At 42.6% G+C, this 24206-nt stretch overlaps 1 long non-coding RNA gene across 1 annotated transcript; it reads left to right on the top strand.

Annotated features, from left to right (window-relative positions):
* Positions 1-5108: 5108 nt before the first annotated feature.
* On the top strand, positions 5109-15928 carry LOC111272653 (uncharacterized). The gene is made up of 3 exons (XR_002687637.2): positions 5109-5439; positions 13306-13351; positions 14457-15928. It is a non-coding gene; the product is annotated as an uncharacterized LOC111272653 (long non-coding RNA).
* The last annotated feature ends 8278 nt before the right edge of the window (positions 15929-24206 follow it).

Genomic DNA, 24206 nt, shown 5'->3' with positions numbered 1-24206 from the left:
CGCTGCCGCTGGCGAGCGGTCGAAGAAGCGATTGAGCGAGGGTAGGAGAAGCGTCTGGCTGTAGGAGGTCTCGAAGCGACTATTCCGAGATCCTCGAAGAAGACCCAGTTTGATCCCTATTCTCGGTCGTACTTGCAAACCCCACTTTTTCTCGGCCCCTTTGACCGCGCTGACTAAAGGGTTCAACTGATAAGTGCACCCGGACCCTGAAACCGCCCCCGGAATCGACCGTCCCTCGGCCGCACAGCTTCAACAAACAACGTCCGATCGTCGTCCTCTTATGGTATGCAAGTCGGGCTCCGGGTTGATGAGCCCGTAATCTTGTGTTAATAGCCTGCGCCTGCTTAGTGCAAGGCTGTAAACCAGTTAGGACCTATCAGACCTCTTGCCCTAACAGGGAACCAAACTGCAGGCCCCGAACTGCCTAGAAAAGACTTCACTCAAAAACAAGACGAACGGCCGGTTCGCCGTCGCCTTATTTTTGCTAAGCGTGCTGGCACCGCTACTACGTCTGCTATAGCCTCGCGGCATATTTTTTTCGGTTTGCATCGTTTCGATCCTTTCCACCATTGAACTGGAACGAAGAATTCCGTGAAGAGTATTCCTCACGCATTGTGACATGGAACGGTGAGTACCATTCGACTCATATTATCGCCTACTTCTCGTCTTTTTTAATATTTTTCTTCTTTTTTTCTTAATACAACTACTTATTTGTCATTTAAAATAACTTTTTCCCAGCATTAATCTGACCCTACCCTAATATCGACCTCCCTTGGATGTGTCCATTTAAATAGTGAGTTACAGAATATAAAAAAATCACCGTTAAGGGAAACTTACATCTGCCTAAGTCAACATATTTTTGCTAGAAATATGCTGTTGTAACAAAAAGATAACAAAATTCGAACACAGATAGTTCTAGCAGGAAAAACAACTTCATCTAGGAAAAAAAATGAGCGATCTGGCTTGCTTATTATGCATTCGCCTCAAAATGATTATATTAAAAAGATGTGGATTTTATACTATATTTACAATCTGTGTTCATTGGAAATGGTTTACTTATTTTTTTTTCATTTAGCGTATCTATGTTCCACTTAAGATTTAGGACCGTGTTAATTGACGGTTGTAAGGACAAGTTTTTACGTCAACCTGAGCCTGCTCTGTGTAATTGTTCAAGAGTTTGTGCGTAGTTGAGTAGTTCTTGAATATTATGTTGTAACCCCGATATAACCCACAAGTAGGTTTATTAACGCAATTATGGATTAGCTTTTTCTTTGACCCTTTTAACATCATTTATCATAGGCTTAATATATTCCCTTTGCTATGTCCGAATAGGTCTTTTAATTGAGCCTTCGACATACGTTCTTGAGGATTTTCTACCATGGACCATCTAGGAAGTCTTTTCAGATATTGTCGCCTTGAACTCATCGGAAAGGTCCTAATCGGCTTTTCAACGATTCTACTAATATTCTCGTATGAACCTCTAATAGCCTTTCTGGTAGGCAACGTCGAGCACGTGTAACGGTCTCCCTAATGAGTCTTCAATAGAACTTCAAATACCGAACAAGCAGTCAGATAAGATAGACCGCCTCTATGCTAATGTAGCCTGTGAACTTCACTCAACAGAACTTTCTCATTGAAGCCTATTAACTCCTATCGATGATTTATTGAGATTATATCACAAACCATTTACGATACAACCCATTCGACTACTTGATTGGCTTTCATATAAGTTTCCAAAAAGAAGTTAGTTTCGAAAGATGGGAAGTTTATTTTTGCGTACGTTTAACCGAAGATGGTTCTTCTTATAACTTGAACACTTACTTACAGAAATAAACCTGTGCCAAACGCCTAGACGCAAGTTACGTAAAATGTTGAAATGGCATGTAGTGTGGAAAAACTTTGAAACTTTGTCACAATCTATTACTTGACATATAATTTTTTGTGAGGCGAAACTGTATGTAAATTAAGTTTAGGATAGGCCGTGTTAAGAGCAGTATTGGCCAAATGTTTACAGAAATGTTATTTCTGAAAAAAAAAAAAGAAAAACATGAAGAAGAAATTTTCCACCAAGAAACACTGGTGATAATATGCAAAACCTATTCGTACGTATAAAATTGCCTTTGTGATGGTTCAATGCTAAGTTGTCTGCTCGATAACTTGAAGTTAGATAGTCTTGTAGTTGGACGTACAGGTACTTCATTCCGCACTAAGCTTTACGCTAAGCCATGCTTAACGCTAGTACCGGAAATCAAGCTCAAAAGACTTATTTATTTATTAACTGTGAGTTAAGTACACAATTAAATTTGACTTTAGCAAAACAATATCGAAGTCTGTATGTATATATGTAAAGGTCGTATTTTCAAAGTTTCATAAACTGAAATTTACTGTTGGGATTTCCTTGGGCTACCAAATGTTTGAACAGGCGCCCAATCATACGGCATTCAATTCGATTTGGCCGTGAAGTTACCACGCTTTACGTGCCTCTTTTTATGCAAACTTGTATAAATTTCTTTAAAGACCACAGGCCTGTGTGACTTTTCTAATAACAAAAATTTGAATAGCGCCGATCGGAAAGTGTTAATAATAAAAATGTATATGTTTGAAAATCTGGAAGTAAAAAGTCTAGAATATGAATTTATGAGCAGTAGAACGATTTACTGACTGGAGATCAATCATCTAATTTATACGTAAGTACGCGTCTTTTATAATTGTTAAACAAACGAAAAACGAAGGCAATGACAACCAATACCAAGACGTTTCTTCGTTAATTAAGATGGACAATAATAATGTGTTTTTCATTGACTGAAATTACCTTAGGTGACATTAATTTAACTGTAATTTTTTAGGTTTACAATACATGTATGACTAAAGTAATATGTATAAGATGAATACATTTATACGTATGCATTTGATGCGTTATCCGATTCTGATCACCAAAGCGAGTTGACTTCTTTACTTTTTGAGTTTTACGTTCGGTCTTGCCGTTAAACATTCCGTCAGACCGATGGCTCCCACTACAAGACGATGTGTGTCTATGCTCAAGTTCGAACCTAGGCCACAACGTATCCCTTATATTAGCAGGCAAATACGTTACCTACAAAGCTATGACCGGAACAAAATTAACCTGAGCTACTCTGTTTTCATTGCATTTCTAACCACAATAAAAGTCTGTTTTTTTTCAGCTTTGCTCTCGATCTTCTCAGCAATGACTCGTCCAGTTAGAGAAGTTGGGTCCTTTTTGAAGTTTACCTAAATTGTTTCGTAAATGGCCCCTTCTTTAAAAATAAGCAGTGAAGCAACATAGGTCTCACTATTCGTCTCTGTAGGCAGATAAGTTGACAACCACTCAGAAGTAGGCGATGGAGCAGTCGCCTGTAAGCATTGAATATATATAGTAAGCCTAGCAACATCTGGAATATTTTTGTTCGGACTAGATTAAGTAGCGGCACCAGCTGCAATGATAGCCCAAACTCAGTAAGCACTGAATAGCGGACACACCCTTCAGGTAGATCAAGCATCCGCGTGCTAAACTAATAGGGAGCAGACAAGAGTCATGAGAAGTAGGCTGTGAGGCCTGCCTCATAGTTGAGTTGAGTTGAGATTCGTTCTGCTTATTTTATGCTGTCATGGTGGGTTCAGCTCACGGTAGTAACCGTGTGTAAGTGCGGGACCGTAATCGACATGCAGGGAGTAGAGGTCCTTACAAGCTCCTTTCGTATGTCCCGAAGTCAGCCTCCCGTCATGCACCCTCATGACATCTGTTGTTTCCTTCAAGCCCGACAGCGGCTGTCATGACGCACGTTGGACTGCCAAGGTGGAAATGGCCTCGCTAGATGACTTTCATGTTCCCCTCTTCGAACACGGCAGCTATGTTTTCCCCAATCCAGTCGTGGATTTCAGATTGCTTGTGTTGGGGGGAGTAGTGGTTGTGGGCAATTAGATGACAGAGTAGCCACTACCGCTATCGATGGTGTTGGCTTCGAGTTTGTCTTCAGCTCTTTGGAAAGAAAGACACAGCGAGTGAACAAACTGGCAAGGGTAAGCCAAAGGTGGCAGAAGCCCTTCGTGTGTAAGAGGGCTAGAGCTCGCGAGCCAGATGCGCTTTCAGAGCCAGTTGTTATTGCAAAGATTCAAGAGGCTCAGAATGCGCGGCAGACAGAACGTGTGTGAACAAGATACAGGAAGAGAGGAACTAGAAAGAGTGACGACGGAAGGAGGAAGAATCTCTTGAATTAAGAGCCAATTGAGTTTGTTGAGGTAAGGCTCGAGACCCGTGACATAGCTAGCCAGTCAAGCCAAGTTCATTGACTCTTTCTGCACCGTTCTATTTAGCACCACTCGTTTTTCTCCTCTGGCTCTAGATTTTACTGGTTCTTCCTCCCTTCAGCCTTCGTCAGCTCCCATGGGACCAACAGTTCGCCGCCGAGCAATGTGAACTAGTTTTGAGCATTCACTATTGGAGCTAACGGCAGCAACGACGGCGGATTGCCGCTACTCTGAAAGTAAGAAGCGCGGCTAAAACGATCGAGTCGAATGCGGCGAGCTCCTAGCTGTGGGCAAGACAAACTGAGCAAGCTAGTAATTCTAGTCGCTGCTCAGCTTAGCCGCCCTTTCATAAGCCCACCGCCCCTCTCGGCCCCTTCTCCAGCCATTCCGTACCGAAGTGGTAGCTTAAAGCGACGGTAATGGTACTAGAGAAATGTTGGTGATGACTATAAAGGAGACGCATCTAGATGGCGGTGCCTGCTGCGTTGCTGCCGATGTGGAACGCCAAAGCCGCTTCAATGCAAGAAAGTAGACTCGGCACTCAGAATAGCCCAGAAGATATGGTCGATAACGACACCAACGAACTGTCGCACCTTCTCGAACTAAAATCAAGCCCTATTTTGTTTTCTGTGTGCGTATCTATCACTAAGGCCCTTTCTTTCATTCTCTACCTATCGTGCCTGCCTAGCTCCTTGTAGGGGGAGAGGGGCAGTAGATCGAAGGGTAAAGGGGTCGAATCGCTCACCGCTTTTGGTTATTCTGGCGCAGTTCTATGCTGGTCCTCTCCATTGGGCTGTAGCGTAATGATTTATTCCAGAAGCGTTTTGTACCGGCCGTTTTTATTTCGATCAGAGGGTGCTACCAATGTTATTCGGACGTAGACAGTATTGTCTCCTTTTATTCCTCTATTATTGTTCACACGACAATGATTGTGTATGCATTCTGAATCAAAACTGAGCTGCGCTTGACGCCATAACAAGCTCTCGGAGATATACAAGAAAGTCCGTACAAGAAAGAGTTTACGTTTTGGAGCCGGTTCTCCTGTTATCCATAACGTAAATAGAAAGTGGACAAGCAAAGCACTTAACTACAAACTGGCAACCAAAGACTTCATACAATATCAGAACATGGAAAGCAATATAAAATCGGACGATACGGCGACAATGATACGCAGTAAGTTTTTCTTTAACATTTTAGCATCGAATCATTACGTAAGGATTCTTCTCTTTAAGCAGGAAGAAAACGAGATGAAGATTTTAAAAACAGTGGGCTAAAAGAATAGGTAAAGAATAAATACTAGAAAGAAGTGGTCTATTAGTGGAGGAAGGAAGGCTTTTCTTTTGAGCAATTATGCATGGGGAGTGCATACGCGTAAAGCACCGAAGTTTTAATTAAACTGAGTTTGTTACCATTTTACCTAATATATAGATATAGATGTTCATGACTACGCATCAACTCAATCTTAGCGCAAACGGACATGGCATTGCTCTCTGTGTGTGCCGATTTGGCCGTAAAATCGTCAAGATGCGGCGTATTAGGCTGCTCAAGGGCCTTGAAATGTTCCAGTCTGTGCCCTGAAATTACTGCGACCTATTCAGAAAATGAAATTTCAGTACGGTATTGAAACTTGGAACTTTTCCTATACGTGCGGAATTTTTTCTAATAAAAACCTTTTATTCGAATACAATTGGCATTGTCACCTTAGCAGTCCAGTCAACTGTTCCTTTTCTAATCAATATATTGCTTCTTTTTCCTGGAATCAATAAAGCTAATTTTTTTTAGTAAATTTTCCAATAAGTTCGAGCATCGAGACTGACCAGCGATTATTTTACATCCAAACAGAGAACTACAATCGGCTGTCATTTTTGGTCACCAGTGACAGTGCACCAGATCGTCGCAGGCAGCGATGAGAGCTCTGCTTGGTATAGACTATCTCGGCGCGAATGGCAGCGTTTGGCTTGCTAATCACGTCGTGGTTAATGACGAAAGAACACACTGCTTACAGAAGAACGAGATCTGAGGCATCTGAGACGGAAGCGTAAACTGAATCGGGAGCCTTGTTGCCAATAAATAAGTCGGAAGAGGTGCGCTTTCATTAAACAGCAAGCACTGTGGATGACTTCAGGACATACAACGCGTTTTTGATGGCCTTAACAGTCTAAGCATATTCAGCCCAAAATCGGTATTTATTCCGGGTTGTTTAACAATAACCACTAGGAAAACGACAGTCCTTCACTGACCGCGGGCCATCTAACATCGCTTGGCCTTGAAGAACTGTCGCTAAAAAATGAAAAACGTTGATTGGAACCTTCCGCGACCATGAATCACATCGGACTTAAGGTTTCATCAGGTCGTTTGTACAATACGCCCGAGAGGATGCGGGCGAGCTGGGCCGCCCGCACCAATAGATGAAATTCGGAGCCTGATGACGTGAAGCGCACGATCCTTCGACCATGTGGTACGAACTTGCATTTTTAGCTGCCTACTAATTTTCGATCCCCCCTTTAAGTGCGCACCGCAATCTACTAGCCAACCTTGACGGTATTCGGCAACCGCTCACCAGCACGAAGCTGGTACAACACGTCATCGTCACGCTCATAGGGCATCGCTCTCGCTTTTCATTCTTAAAACTAAGTCCTTTGAAAAAATGAACTGAGAACTTCTAATTTATGTTTGCGAAATAAGAATTTTGCTGGCGAACACTGAGCATGATATTTGATTTTTCCCGTTTTGTAGTAAACCAGGAAAAGCGGGTACTGGGGGAACGAAAACAAAGTGTTATCGGAACAAATGATTCAACAGGCAATGATCCGAAGGAACAGGAAAGATGCAAGATTATGTCCTGTGCCGTTACTGTTGCAACCGATGATGACGACGTTTGGCGATGATGATGATGATGAAAAAGGCCCGCGCCCGAGCAGAATCTGAAAGGCGGATAAAGAATTTAACGGGATGAGTTCCTTTCTTCTTTGCTGTCCACCAACGAATAGCGTTTCTCTAGATCCTTCGGCTCTCCTCACTGGCCGATCTCCAAACTCCTTCGTTCATACGTTTGTCAGCCTCGCCGGATTTTCCGTCCGAAACCTCCCAGTCTCAACCCCCGACCCCCATAGCACCAGGGTCCTGTCGCCATTTCTTTGTCCCTTGGGTAGCGGCATTCTCGCAACGAGACTTGGCCCAACCTTCATTTGCTAGGTGAGCGTACTGACGAGTGTACGTGTAGAAGCTACAGGCAGAGGCAGAGGCAGATTAGCGATCGTGGCCGGCGTCCGCTGAAGAGCAATCTGTGTTTAGCCTCTACAGGCACGTTTAAAGATGTCTTAATATGCACGTATGTACGGAGCTAACTAGCCGTCCTGGCGACTTACCAGGACGCTATTTTCGAAGAATACCACATACACGCGATGTTCATTCTACATAATGTTGATCGATGTACGCTTGGTGGTGATATAAGCCAATATAAGGCTTGTCGAAAAATGTCTACTGTTTGATAGATGACTTTGATAGATACCGTTTACCTAGATGACTTCAAAATCATAAGTCTCGGGTCATATGAGCCGTGACGAATGGTTGACGTAGAATTATTTGAAAACTGAAATTTGGCGGTATTATATGTGCTAAAATGGTTGGGTATGCTTTGACTCAAACTTGAGATTAAATGGCTTGAAACTGAAAATTCACTAGATTCTAAGCTATTATAACAGTAAGGGGATAAATTCTGCCAAGGCCTATAAAAATGGTTAAAGTTAGATGCGTTACCGAATGAACGGTCCCAAAGCGGCCCTGTTGCTTTTGTCCTGGAAATTTCGGCCTGAAAAATGCGGCTCATAGCGGTCGATAAGTTACGGAAAAAAAAAGTCGACTAAATCTTTGCGGAAGTTCAACGCAAAACGTATCCGACAATCTGTGGCAAATCACAGACTGACGCCAAGAGGGCTGATGCGTTGTGTTTAGTAAACTTGAGAAGGAATCGTACTTTACGAGCCGTTGTCATTAATTTGAACCTCTACTGTCAATTGATAGGATCACAATAAACCATTGAAAAAATAGACTGGAACTAGCAACGAGGCAAGGCTTCATCTGCAGCCATGACACTATATTACCACATACACTTTTAATTATTCGGCAAAAACTATAAGAGTTTCAATGGGACATTCTCATGCGTTCGCTAGATAGCCCGGATCTTGTGTCATCAGATCTGCAGAACTCCGTCAATAGTATTAATTCAGCTTAAATAGAGAAATGCAAGAATAGATTCCAAAGCCACAGATGTTCCACAGTGATGGGATTATGCCGCAACTAGAAAAATAGCGATAATATTGTTTTTAAATATAAAAAATATTAAAGTGAACAATTTTTCACCAATATATATGTTATTGACCGCATAATTTTACATATTAGTTAGTACACAATGGTTCGAATAACTTAAGGCTCCTTAGCGAAGAGCGTCCAGGTAACTTGAGACATCCTAACAGTAAGTTGTAAATGATTCGATAGCAAAAACGCCGGGTCCAATACTGTCCAACACGTGCCTCTATAGACTAACACATGCAGTTCATTGGTAGTAACATAGTTACGTATTACAATGAAACAGCTCAGAAAAAATCTGGCAGTTACAAGAATGGATCAAATTAAAAGGTCACAAGCCAAGAGATCAACATCTATTGGCTGCAGCCCAGAAATCACTCTAGCTATTTTATTTGTACTTTACTAGACAACGGGGACCAGTATACAGGCCAAATGAGAAAATAACCACGCGTTCTATTACGGCAGTTGTCTGATCGTCTTTAACAGTGTCCAAGGAAGACAAAGCGCACAATATTTATCTGGTATAACAGCAACGAGCATGCGCTAAAACAGGAAATATAACTTGACATAGTAATCATTATTATTATGATAGTAATACAACTTATTTAGCTACTATGTAATAAACGTATTTAATTAGTCTGCTTAGCGACTACAGTTACAAATTGTCATTTGTTCGGTTGTCCTTTTTCCGTCTCTGTTCTAGCTTCTGTCCAATGTCAGCCTGTTCTTTTAGCAGCAGGGCCAGGGCAAACTGTCACGCCGCTGGTTCTTCCTATTATAGACGCAAGTAGATAACGGCAAACAACGATCGGACGTATTCGTGCAGCCTACTAGGGTCGCTGCCGTTGTCGCCGCCGCGATTTTCTCATTGGAACTCGACGGTGGCGGTACAACCGAGATCTGCATGATGCTGGTAGTGCGCCCCTCGGCACAGTTCAGAGGGAACAAGTTCAGCGATCAAAAGGCTATAGTGTCGGAGACCAGGGGGAAAACATCAAGGGGAAGTCTGCGCGAGAGCGCCGTCATCTTGTCGGTTGCCACCGCCGCCGTTACTGCTGGCATCTGACAGTTAGGACTACGGCGACATCGTCAGTGGTAGCGAAGCTGCTGTTTCTGGTGCCACTGCTGCTGTGGTGGCAGACATACGGCTGTAGCAAGCTACTAACGTAAATACCCTGCGGCGGATGACAATGGCGGTGGTGGGAGAGTGCCAAGTGTAGTTCGCTTGTGTCGCGCTCCAATGAACGACGATAGGGACGAGCGAACGAGTATTCCATTCCTCACCCTTTTCCCTGTGCATGGAGGTGCGAGTTCATGAGAGTGTCTGTCAGTACGACTGCACAACGTATACACCCCGCACGTAATCAAGTTAGTTCACTTACGAGGGTTGCAGAACCAGGATCATTTGGCCAACTAGCATTTGACTGGGTCGACTGGGTTATTCTCATCATCGTCTACGCTACTGCACGTTGTGAGTGGTCGCGACGTCAAGGGCACAAACAGCAGTCAGCCACGTAAAGCTACTATCCAGCGTCCTACCATATGATGAGGCTCTCATTTGGGCTGACAACAAAAGTTCGGACTGAAACCAGGATCAAACAGGGTTGTATAAGGCGAGACCGGATCAACATCAGCTTTACCTGAACAAAAAAGAAATTCAGATTCAAGCGGAATGACAACTAGTTTCCGAAAAGATATAATTAAAGGATAGATGACATACAAATTCAAAAAACAACACAAGTGTTCGAGGGAAACGTATCTTGCGATGACTGATTTTAGCAGCTACGATTCATAATGATTTATATCTGTACACCGTTAACGGTTCGGTAGAATGGTGAGCGTAACTAACCAGTTTTCTGAATGCAACATGGGTTACGAAAAAGCATATATATGGTCTGCTATTAATATTAAAAGGATAGGGGCAAAGATGACACCCGCCCCTCTTGAAGAATATAACCATACGAAAGAGGCAAGCACTACTTTGTTTGCGACCCAAATGACTCGATAATATACGGAAATGATGAATAATCTAGTGAGAACAGGGAAGTTCCTATATTACAACACCTATTTAGAACAAACCAGTTTACGTTCGCTTCTTACTAGTGCCAACGAAAGAAAATCCTTCCTGTTTACCACTGCCCGAAGACTGCAGACGATAATTATTATCATTATTATCTAACATTGCCTTGACAGCCGAACGTTCTATTGGGATAAATCGCACTATTTAGATAATTATTATAGAAGAAAAAAGATTTTATTTACTCGATAATATACCGGCAGTGCGCTTATCTATGTAAAGCAACAACTTGACATTGTGTTTCTTAAATAGACTGAAGCCTGTAGCAATTCAAACACTATCCATGATCAGGGTGCATGATTACGGCTTTTGTCGCTGTTCTATAGCCGTCCAAGATATCTGTAAAAGATTGAAACTAACCTAAACATAACTTACTCATTTTCAACCGCTAAGACGAACTTTGCAAACTATCTAGAAGGAGACACGTAAACTTGACGAACGTGTATCATATATATTCCTAAATTAACGACGAGGCTAAGAAAATATGGCATATAAAAAACAATTGCCTCAATGAAGCGCTTACAATGAAAAAAACGTCGGAAGCCTAGCATGTTGAACTTCCGATTACAGAGTGTTGCAATACCGTATTTAAGTGTATTCGCACAAATGCAATAGCACTTGTAAAAATCTAAATCCTCAGTACTCATTGTGACCAATTGTTTATGATTGATTATTTGCTAGGAAGTCATCATCAATCAAACAACCTCAATAAAAATAATCAGTCAACATGTTGAAGTAAATTTTCGAACTAATTCTCGTAGATTCGGTTAATTGTTGTCTAATTGCATTAAACATACAATGATGTCATATACGATTAGAAAATTATTATATTCATTTTGAGTTTGGCAAAGGCTAGAAGGGAGGACAACACTCTTCAAATGTTGGCGGTACTCAAAGTCGTTCAGCCGCGGGAATCGTTAATGAAACACTTCACCATCATTCTATCCACTTCGTAATTGAACAAAATAAAAATCCATCCTAATTTATAGGGAACTCTAATGTACTGTTTGATCAAGTGTTTTAACGTAGGTTTCGGCAGAAGTCATCATCCACGGAACTGTTAATTGGCGCCTAAGCACTATGTATAAAATACTGCACTCAACGGTGACATAACGCTTCCGGGTACTTACAGTGGACAATATACTGGACGAACAAGCTGACACCGAATAAATGTCTCGTCGAACTCGAAACTATATATTTAATAAAACGTATTTATCATGCGTTGCGTAACGTATTGAATCTTTCTTATGGAAGGTGAACCGGCGCTGAGGGATCTTGGCTTTTAATAAAAGTACCATGCCGCGTGGCTCCTAATTCGACTGTACTTCGATAAGAAATACAACTGTGCACCTAAATCCGGCAATTAGCGCCAGTCACTGAAAGCCCTAAGTTGGAGAGTCCTAACAGCAAGACTTCCGCCTAAGCCTAAGCTCGGTTTGCCCACATCAAGAAAACCTGGCCGTTGCTAATTTTGCGACTCACGGTGCCTCTATCGTAACCAACATCGAGAAGGTGAAAACAGCGACTAGAGGCTTCGTCTCGCTTGGCTACCCGCAGCGTGTCGAAAACGTATTCTGTCGTTTTGTCTTCTTTTGAACGACTTTATAAATATATCTTGATCCGTTTGCCCATCTACTGTGTGAGCTCTTAATCGATTTCTTCATAGAATAGCGTCATTACAAACACAACTGTCGCTGATCATAAATTCACTCGAATGATTTATAACAGTAAAAGCCTAGCCACTTCCAGTACGAATTTCCTTAGGACCATCGTGCCTGACACGGCTTACAGGCACGCCACCGCTTATAGGACGTGTCTTCCACTGCTTTAGGAAAGGACTTCTTGAAGAATTCATCCATCTCCAATGCGGTACCCTTTTAGTGGAAATGGCCTTTAGTACAGATCTTCTTTGCCGGTTACCCTCAGTCTAGTGATGCAACCTTTGCCCCATGAATCACGTAGTAGCCGTTTCCTAATGGTCGACCGACAAGGAAGTAGGTTCACCGCCGCGTTATGCACCCCCCACCCCGCTCTTGCATTAGCTTCTGCCTCCGAGCCAGTCCTGTCACAGTTATTATATTAAAGGACTGGCGGATCAAGCAGCGAAGAACTTGCTTGCTTTTGTCAATCGCAGGATAATAAGGGATTCGGCAGCTATGTAGGTGGGCGTCTAGCAAACACGTCATCTGGCTGATGTGCTGTTATGGGATTACTTACAAGCGGATTTTCTACTTGTATGTTAGAAACGTCTCGGCAGGATTCGTTTTTTTCTCTGCGTTACACTAAAACGCTATTACAGCTCAGCTTTTGTCCTGCTTAGTAATTTTTGTGATAATTATTTGGTGTAGATTTAAGCAAGTGTTCCAAGGCATCTAGTACAATGATTCTATTGCACTTCATTAGCTGCTCTAAGTGTATACTAATTTCCAATGTACGCTGTAGTCGGTAATTCTGACAGAACATAAAAAGATTAACGCTCATAGAAAATCGCAAAGTAACGGCTAGGATTCTGGAAAGTGGTGAAGACCTTAGGACTGCTATGAGATCTTACCAATAGCTTGTTACTATCCAGTATATATATTTAACATTCATTCACCTGTTTCGTTTGTTTGTGTGTTCTACACTTGCATATGAATTATAACCTTCGTTGGGAGACCGCCGTTGGGAACAGCGTACCTCGGCGAAAATACTTATGTTGAGGTAAGTATATACAGGCTCAAACGACAAAGCTGTCATTCGATATATGTGACGTTGATCTATGTAGAGTACAATTTTAGTAAAATCTTACGCACACGGAAGACCCCTTTTAGTCATGCCTTCTTAGTCATTGCATACATCTTTATTTCTAAATCAGGCCTAGGGGTGTTCCTATCAACAGGAAGGAGTATAAGGATGCGCAAAAACACGAACAAAAACGTCTTAAGACGTAACAGCCCTAAACGTTCTGAAGATGCCTTGAAATGGAACGACTGGGAATTGGTTTTCTTTAGGCTGGCAACGGACGATTGTCTTTTTTTTTTTTAAATATATTTGACCTTATCCTTGTTTCTGTTAACACGTATAACTTAGTCGATCTTTTTTTTATCATAGCGAATACGAAAAATCGTTTCTAACCTTTTTTGTTAGAAGGGTTGAAACAGGTAGCAATTCTGTCGATTTTGAATGTTTGTGTGTACGGCCCAGCATTTAGCTTTTATCCGAGTGCGTCTCTATGACGGATCATCACGTGCTTTCTTGTGTCGTGCGTCTACAATAGGGTGAGGTTTTGAAATGACAGCCGACAGCTTTGTTTTCGCCTAACCTTTACTGAAATTCAGATGTGTCACTCTTCCCTCGTAGTTGTGTAAAACGGGCCGTCATCTAATTTCCACAATGACAACAAGTCTTTCTGATCACTATTGTTTTTCCCTCAGTGAGAAGCTCTAAGTTGCTTGGTTCTTGCAGGCTTCCACTGCTTTTGGCTCAGTCACTTAAACGTATGAACGGCTTCGTGCCTGAACAAGGGAGCGACGAGTCTCTAGGGGGCCTCCGTCCGATGGGTTTCACTTTTTCAAACATTCTTCTAAATGTATATATCCTTAGCGTACGTGTGTGTGTGTGTGTGTATGATGATTTTATGCCAGGCCCCCTATGTACTTCGCTCTTGCTACATTCTTATTCTGCTTCGCTGTCTTCCTATTCCGCTACCGATTCTCTCATTTTTCCCGCGTTCTTGCTACTTGTGCAGGTTTAACCCCAAGCTCTTCTCATCCTGGCTTCAGTAAAGACTACGACTGTCTCACCCCCAAAATATTTTCCATTTCAGCCCCTCACAAGCGAACCTTGTCGCGTTCCTTTTTCGAGCAAGGGTCTGCCCGTTCATCCGCCTGCCGGCTTACCTGCCTTTCTCCTATCTGTCTGTGTCCTCTCTGCATGAAAGGCGTTCACTCGAGTAAAGTATAACGGAAGTGGCCGATGCTTCTTCCTCAGTGCCATCTGTTTCCTACTGCTACAGCCAGGTGAAGTGCAAGCAACTGCTGAGTGGCGGCGTCTCTCAACTCGGACTCGGTATTTCTCACAGCAGCCCGAAGCGCGCCGCTTTCTCTTGCTCGGACTTCGCTGTCTTGCATGTACTTCTAAGCCCTACATAAGTAATGGAACTTTGATAGCCAAGCAGACACCGTCACCACCACGGCTGTCGTCGGGTCCCCTTATCACGCGGTTTCGCATCGGTAGAAGCTCAGCCAGCCGCCCAAGTTACCTCGCTGATATATTTGTGGTGACGTTGACTACAGTAGTAAGTAGCCGTGAGATGAAGTTTCGAACGGACGGGCGGGCTAGCAAACAAATCAAACGAATAAAAAACATACGATAGCAACAACCGATAGACGACACTGCAGGCAACAATATCGACCTTTTCCGTTTTGCTGGGGCGACCTTCCAAACCTAACCAAAAGAGAACAGAAATACCAGACGGTCGTCAGCGATTACTGACAAGATGGCAACTGCTGAAGTAACAGTAGAGACTGCGGCCCAATGAATAGATAAGGCCAGTAGATTCGGGTACATGGGGATAAGGAATACTCAGCGATGGCTGCCATTACCAGTAGTAGTATAACTCATCTGGCGTAACGTTGCTGGAGCGCAGCTACGTAATGATGTAATGCTTAGCGATGTCTCCATACATGAGGTTCGAGACATTTGGTGGTGGTGCTAGTTAGTAGAAGCACTAATCGTATTGCTGAGACGTGAAGTTACCCGAACTCGTATATACAAGAAGAGCATCCCTACTGAGCTGGCACTTGCATATTTGCCCTCATAATATGCATCATTTATGCTATACGAAATTCTCCGCGTAGGAGTATTTTAAAATGAGTGAGTGTTTTAGAGATGCAATATTTGCGAAGCTATACCAGACGATAAAAGTATGATATAAGCATGGGCTATATGCCTGAGAAGTTCAAAAAAATTACAAAAAAAAAACTTTGCAATTGCTTCCAGAAATATTTTGAGCAGATTATATAAAAGTGTTCAGCTAGTTAAATTGGAACTTGCTTGCCGGATTAAGTCGCATACTTCCCATTTTGAAAATAGGCAATTCGAGGAAGAACACGCATGTGTATATCCGTATTTAGGTAACGGCCATTTACTTATTGAATTCATTCAATTAGCGGAACAGTAGCATAACTTGTCTTTTCCTGGAAGTTACGTTTATATCATACCAACAAAGCTGGTTATCATCAACGGATTGTAAGTTTTTAACGTTTTAATAAAGAACATTAACGTTCGGATGAACAAGTTATGCGTTCGTTAATTATTAAATATTACGTTTCTATTTCATTTTATACAATTAAAAAAAAAACCTATGTATTCTTATTTAGTATCAAGTCTGTACCCACATTAGCACACACAAGACGGATGTGTTTTAATGCCGGAGGCCGTCGGATCGCGCTTTCGTGTACGTGACTTAGCTCAGTTTTAAAAGGACCTCTAATAACAGCGAGAGTGGATCTAAATTGTCCCGGAATAACACACCATAAAAAAAACGACAATTTTAAAATTAGCTTGTATTTGATCAAAATTTTACTTTAAATATCGCGTCTAGCAGGACTTTTTTAGGAAGTTACCGCCACTTTGAGTACCTTCCTTCTGCGACAGGAGCTTCACGCGCGCATACAGGATGGACGGATTAAGAAGAAAAGAACGGATAAAAAAGAGTCAAATAGAGACGACGAAAAAAGCAATAATTCTACTAAAGATGAATTCTGCGCCGTAGAGTGCATCGTCCTTCTTGTTGTTGAAGACAGGTTTCGCTTTCTCTTCGTCAGTCCAGCAGCTGCTCCTGTTGCTGTTTATAGGTTGCCCGTAGAACGCGCCATAGTGAGAACACGACGAGGCGAGGTAAGAGGCGCCCTCTGCTACTGCTTTTTTTAGTTCCGGATAGTTGACGCAAGTGCTTCCCTGTTCCGTTGCGGAACCGCGAGCCGATCCGAACGGAAAAATGGGCCCAATACCGCGTGCTCGTTTCATTCCTCTTACGCTTTTCATTCTGTAGATATCTTTCTTTGACTATTTTTTCCTATTTCTCGCCAGCAGCACTCCTAGACTGCGTTCAAAATGTGCAATACAGGGCTAGGCCAAGCCATCCGCACCAGGAAAGCCATGAGTAACCCGTACTCTTTTCCACAACCTTCGACCGTACGGGGAACACTTCCAGTATCCCAGCCTCTCTTACAGCTCACAGGTCCCTTATGATGCCGGCCATTCGCCACGATAACAACCTGAACAGCAGCAGCAGTAGACGCAGCTGCTGCTCTGTCACTACGAGCCCGCAAAGCTCGCAGTCGGCCGTTGCATGTTACTCAGCCGGAGCTTCGCGAAAGCACATTCCCCTACTCAACGTAGACGGCGAAGGGCAGATAACTGGAGACCTGCATGCCCGGCCCGCCAGACTCGAATTCTGCTGTACAGCGACATTTACCGAAGCAAATTGCGTGACGGCACGAAGTCTTCTTCCGCTTGTGCGACATCTCAAGAGGATGGTGTAGACGCCAGTGAGAACACGAAGAACGGCATTGGACAGCGGAACTAAAGACGAATAGCAAAACGAGCAGCAGTTAGCATATTCGCCAAGCAGGCAAGCCACGCTGTTGCACTTTTTTCATCTTCTACTACATTATTCTGTCCTTTAAAAGCACCACGCTCGCCTGTCTTGGCGTGCAGCAAATCCTCTGCTTGGCCATGCCATATGTCATTTGGAGCGACTGCAGGCCTATCGGCGGACAAGAAGAGGCCGGTCAAGAAGTTCATGTAGAATACAAGTTCTCAATCCGTTCAACCTGATACTATGGCAGATACAGTAGACACTTTACTCGTACGCACTCTAGTTGGAAGGTTCTCAAAATCGTAGGCCATAACGAGGTTCAACAATTTAATCTTTCAACTAATGTTCTGCTCGTTAGATGGTTTCATAGAAGCGACTCTCAATTGTGCTATACCAATCAATCTGCAGCTGTTTCGGAGGCGGTTCGAGTCTCTCAATACCCTTATCGCCATATGAGGTTAAGGCGCATGGATGGCAGCTATGGCTTAACAACTATAGACAAATTGTACGCGCGACAGGTTTGTCGTGGCGGCTTAATGGAGATGTATTCGCCTGCTAATCTTAAGGACACGTGATGGTCCAGGTTCGCATCCGAGCATAGACGTTGTCCAGCCATTTGATGGAATGTTAAATGACGGTGCCAGACGTAAAACACCAAAAAAAAAAAAAAAAAGGAAAAAATATGTACAAATTGTATCGTTTACAAACGTCTACCTTTGTCTGTTTCCTGCTCCTTCTAGGACTGGCGTTTCCTTTGGTGTAAGAGATTCAGACCCGATTCTATTCTACCCACGCGACGCCGCTATGGTAAATACCCTTATATTTTCTTGCTGCTAAGGTAGATACTTAGCGTCATTTGTCGGAAGAATCATTTGGCTGTGCGAATAGCTGGTGTATCTACTCAACAAGGGAGCGGACGAATAGGTGATAAAGGTCTAAGGCGCAGATACCTTCATGAAATCTGTAGAAATGTAGATTATTACGTTAAATTCGAGGCTGTAGACAAAATCTACTCTACGTTTACTATGCTCGTATGCTGAAGTGTGTAGTGGATATACAGCACAGTATTTGTTAGCGCTGTTTAACTCTTAAGATCGCTAATAGGCACTAACTTCGAGTATTTTTCTGGAAGAGAGTATTTGCTGGTACTTACCAGGCGAGGTACCGCCATACTCGTGAAAGCCTTGTAATTACACAGACGTTGGCCACATTCTTATGTATGTCTTCCATAGTATCTGCTACCTGAGTTGAGGCGGGAATTCAATAAAGATCGAAATTTCAATACGTTAGATTTGCTCAATTTCATATACTGTGCAAATATGATGTTTTGTTAAGGGCTGCGTCTTAGCCCCATTTGATTAGCCCTGTTACACTTCAACTCCAGGTGTCACTTATCGATGATGACAATTGTAGCAATTTCCAAGAGATCAGCGCGCGTCTCTCGTTTGAGCTGTTCCCTCAAGAGCTCTCAAACTCTCACAAAGCAAAGGCCATATCTCTTTCTCTACGATGTTTCTATATGTTAGTAACTATTGCCACAGTAGTTTGTAATACCGAAGTGCAGCATTTCTTTTTGAAGTAAAAGAAAACGTCGTGAAGTAGACAGACACTCGGCATAAGAACTGCACCTGCTTCTCGCTGTCTGTTTTGAAATAACTAACCCATTTGAGTAGAATGACCTGTATCTGTGTGTTTTAGGTATACGTCTTATATAAACGGTTATTTTCCCATTGATGCCATTATCTCCAAGCGTCTCGGCTAGCTAGAAAGCGATAATGACACCCTTGAAAGGTTCCCGTGACGAGAAGCTTATTTGAACATGTAGTCGGTACTGATCTGTTCTCCTGTTTTTTTGGCTTCCTATATATCTTGTGTTCTAGATCAATTCTACAATTGAACTTCTCTCGATAGGTCTGCTGTCGCGCAGCCGTCCATACTTGGCAGCGTTCCGGCGAACTCTCACACCTGAGCGCTGTCTCCTCACGCGTGTGCTTTTACTCTATTAACAATAATATAAATGTTCATCAGTTTATATGTCCTTTGTCTTAGCGCTAACTCTTTACAGAAGAGCGATAATGCGTGATAAGAGTGTCATGACCGCCTTGTCAAAGGTCTATTCTTCATCTAGTTAATGTAAGTGTTGTTGTATAATCCGCATGAAGAATTACGACGACAGTTAGAAATCTCGCAAAAGCGCTTCAACCAACTGCTGAGTTCGTAGTAGGTTTGCTTTTAGATCAATTCAATATACGAACTCAGTAATTTTTATCAAGTGTCACTTCCGTCCTTCCTGAAAAGCCCAGTACTTTAATAGCCCACTTAATGAAACCTTGAAATGTGTGCTTTTCAAGGCGTCTTAATACAATGTCCTCACAAGAAGGGACTGTCAGACGTATTCAGTATTCCTTTATAACTAGCTTCTCTATACAATTCTCTCTATACTCCTAATGCTGCTTTTACACCAACGCCATTAGTACTAGCACCTACGCTAATGGCCATTAGTACTAGCAATTTGAGAGAATTTGAATCGAAGCTTTGGAAAACATACGTAACAGTTGACGATCCCGTCCAATTCGATATCTTGATCTTAGTGCTGAAAAGTCTCACCACGCCTCCTTTTACGGAACAATTAACTTTATAAGCTATAGATAGCACTGCACGCTTTTCATGAACCGTTAGCTCGTTCATTGAGTTTATCTCTATCTATACCAACAAATAGTTTAAGGTGCCCACATATAATAATATCATTTTCGCAGAATTGCAAAAATTTTTTTTTTTCGGTAATGATCGAGTTTCAAATTATCGTTATTAAATTAGCTTTTATCAGGAGGTGAAATAGTTTCAATTAGTACTATTTGTCTTTATAAGACGTATTGCGAAATTTTTCTTGGCTTTTAATAACACAGCTAAAACAAACACTACTTAGCAATAAAAACTATTTTTGCTAACAAACCGAAAATTTTTCATGTAAAATGTATATAGGTCTGTTCTTATGTAAAATAATGATGTATTTCGCTTTGATTGGCTTTGTAGATCGGTTAGCTTCTAGTAAACTTCACTGTATTAGGTATTTTTTCATGGATATTATTGATATTATCAATTTCGTTTAGTGGATGGGTAGTAAAAAAAAATCGTAATACGTGCAGGCAGTTCGACGTTTACCGTTCTGATACTCCAATGAATAACTAATCCCGATCTATCCAACAGATACCAAACATTTGATATTATTCCTGGTATTTGTTAGCTTTACTTTATTAACTTTAACTTTAACTTGTAGTGCTGGACTAAAGCCAATAATAGCATGGACAAAGATACAGTGCATGGCACGAGGAAAGACAAAATATTGCCGCGTGATTTTTAGAAAATAATTTTGCCAAAAAATGGTAGAGACTCCTCAGTTTAACGTATTCAGATTGCTTCATAATAACTAGACTAGAATTCCAGCACAGGACGGCCTATTTGCAATTTTACTTTCGCTAATTAAAAGCAGCTAAGGGTTCGATTTGCGACTGATCCGCTGTGCGGACTGATTTAAACTGGCGAAGTCACTACCCCTGCAAGGTAGGCAAGATGTAGATTGGCTAGCTCAGATAGCATATCCAACAAGCAGTGTCTCATTGTGGAAGAAGAACAGTTTTGATGGGATATCTCTTAGCACTTTTTCTAAGTATTCCTCCTAAGTATTCCTTGAAAGTCCCAACGTTTCGACGTGGTCCACAAAATTAACTATAGCCATCAGGGAAGGATGTGGCGTATGCTCGGTTCGTAGACCTCTCTCTATGTTGACATTGGGGTTGATGACGGCCGCGTCAGTGATGGAGCCCCACCTCTCAAATGGGTCGCCGAAGTGGGCAAAGCAGCAGTGAGAAATGCCGTGAGGGATTACCGTCCAAACAGGCTTTTGGGACAATACTGACGGCTACAACGCAATGTTTGATCGTTTTTGAGCCACCGTCATAAAGACGAAACGCATGAGGGGTTTCCTTTCACATTTCGATAGGGTTCTATTAAATACAGAATATGTTGCTTTCGATATCAGTCATGCATAATACAGTTATCTAAAGGTCCGACCTTCAATAATTCGCGCCAAATCGAAAATTCTGTCCTGAACAAACGCCAATTTGACCGGTGATTGCAACTGGCAAACTATGAACACTTGTATGATAGTTTGACCAACCGAGTAGAAAAGAAATGCCATTGTGCAATGTGATGATCTATCGATGCTACCAATCGAATTAGATCCCTGCTGTGCTGTTTCTCAACATACACGGGAAAAAGTTGGAAAAACAACAGATTAATACAACGGTCCTCCAGTGACGATATTAAGATTGCAATGATGGTCATAGCGATGTTTCCGCTAGTTACAGAGCACACGATAAAATAATAGCAGTAATAATAATACTAAAGAAAATAAACAACGGTTCCTTATACCGGAGTAGATATTAAGGGTGGTTATCATTCGAAGGCCATATTTCATGCCAATGCCGCCCATTCGCTGCGCGTGAACTAATTTGACCGACTTGCTCCCATCTAATATTAGTAATATGTACCGCGCGCATCCGAAGATAACCGACACTCGCCTTTCTCTGAAGACCGTAACCCAAAGCGCGAAATTAAACGTATTAACGGACGTCTACCGGATGAACCCAATGATCATCTTGTCAGCATGTGACCGGTGTAGAGTCTAAGCAGTTAGTTAATCAATCACTTGTTTGAAGTCGTCGAAAGTGCAATACTTCGGTACAAGTTCTATCTGGATGGATGAATGTATTTATTTGATTTTTATTTACGTTCGACGTATACTACACTGTGTTTTTTTTTATTAACGGATGTAGTCAAAATACGTTGGGCTATCATAGGCCACCATATTTTAGCGCAATGTTTGTTCGTGGTTCCACAATAGAGAATACGCTGCTAATACTCGTCAGAACATTACGGCCTTCAGAGTGAGCTAATGAGATGACTGGGGACAGGGTGGAGCTGTTGCTTAGAGCTGTCTGCTTTATTGTAGCTTTCTACACATACGTTGCCCTCGTGTATCCTTCTCAGACTAGATGATGTGGCTTGGTCCCTGACTCCCTAACTACACCGCTAATCAAACGATCGATCCCTTGTGCAGGCGTGACCATCAAATGTATCGACAATCGCCACCGTATAGGCATAGTTGCCCATCCTACTTATACTGCTGGATCTGTGGGCCACGTCCATTTGCGAATTGAAAGAGGCCTACGCTGATCAGAGGGCAACATCGCTGCTATTGCGAATATCGCATAGATAGACCCATTTGCCTACAATCGTACAACGTAAGTCGACGGCATTTGTCGGAGTAGTTCGTGTTTTCGGTCCCCAATCTGCTCGTTCGCTAGTATAGCGACATGGTAATCACAAATGCCATTTCGAGGTGGTGTGCAGCTCACGGATCGTCGTAAAATTTCTGTTCACTGCGAGATGTCCTTCGATTCCGGGCTTAAACGGCTATTGTACTCCACCGGTTCTGCCGGCCGACCACAAATCGAAACCGGCCAGCCACTATCTATGATCATCTTGAATTCTTAGCGTTGTCAACCTTCCCGTCCTCCTTTATCAAACAAAACTGACACATCATTCGCCCTGCTGTTTACTCACTATATTTCGGGGCGAGCCGGTGAGACAAAATACCAACCGGTCCGATTATTTCATATACAAAATCGGCATCATTCGTTGCTGCTGACGCTACCGCTGTCGTTGTCATCGTTGCTCTTGTATATAGAAAAAATTATACCCTCAAATTACCTGTGGTCTACCTCGATGTATGATCATCTACGTCGCTCACTAATCTATTAGGATAAGAAAAGCTATGCCTTCTCCCACAACAGAGTGCTACAAGACCTTTGCTAAACCCGCGAATCTAAACCTAAACTTTTGATACACCGTGGCGCCACATCAGCACTGGGTCCAACTCCGACCCATTTTAGCGACAAGTTGATTGTGCCCTTTTCCTATAACCCCAGCGTAACCACTGCCAAGAGTGAGCCTGACTGGTTAGCTAGCTGACTGGCCACTATTTTCTCATTCAGCTTTCCCTTCCTACCTGTCACTGTAGTTACCTACAATGGCTTTTAGTCAGCTTGAAATCTTCGATATATATGTATGTAACAGTCTTGTAGAGCATTACCACGCATTGAGCAGATACCGCACAAGTGCGGCCTGTCTTGTACGTCTATCTGTAGGTGCTTGCCTGTGCGATTAGTTCCCTTTGCTACATCCATCAGTCTGGCGGCGTGCGGCGGCTGGAGGGTCGCTGCCTCCTTGGTCGTCGGATATATGCCCCCTTACCTTCTTTTGGCCTCCCTTTAAACCCTCCACTTAGAGTTTTCCTTGCAGTTCTGTGTGAAGCTTGACGCCACTGCGCAATGGCCGGCTTTGCTCTGCAGAGCCTTGCACGGCCTTCGTTCTTTTCGTATTACCTTGAGCTAGCTACTATGAGGAGCTCCACCAGCCCCTCAACAAGGGGTTCTGCTTGCCGATATCGACACAGCGAATCGACGACTGCTGATAGCAACCAGAAGAAAAAGAAACTAGGTCGTCAACGCCACAAGTTATTACTGTTACGCGGCAAAGGTCAGTGCTAAGGCCAACGGACCACCAAACCGTTCTGCCCGTGGAATCACGTTTTTATCCGTTGGAAAGCTGATATAAGTATATAGGTAAGGAAGCGTTTCAGAAAACGATCAGGACCACAAGCTAGAAACCATACTCCTATTATTGTTATAATTACTAGACAAGTCGATATATACATGTGCGTTGACGCTCTTTTCTACTTAGATATCGGTACATGTGATAAAAGTTAATAGAAAAAGCGGTGACATCACAATGTGCAGGGTTTATTTAGGTAGGAAGTCCTATGTGAACCGCGTTGTCAGAGACTAGGAGCGCAATAAAGAGCTACGCTTTTAGACCGCTCGAGATAGACTCATTAGTCAATGGCAGGCT

The sequence above is a fragment of the Varroa jacobsoni genome, unplaced genomic scaffold (genome assembly GCF_002532875.2).
Source record: "Varroa jacobsoni isolate VJ856 unplaced genomic scaffold, vjacob_1.0 contig02865, whole genome shotgun sequence".
NCBI classification, from domain to species: Eukaryota; Metazoa; Arthropoda; class Arachnida; order Mesostigmata; family Varroidae; genus Varroa; species Varroa jacobsoni.
The sequence above is the reverse complement of the archived record's forward strand: the minus strand, read 5'-3'. Positions and strand labels throughout refer to the sequence as shown.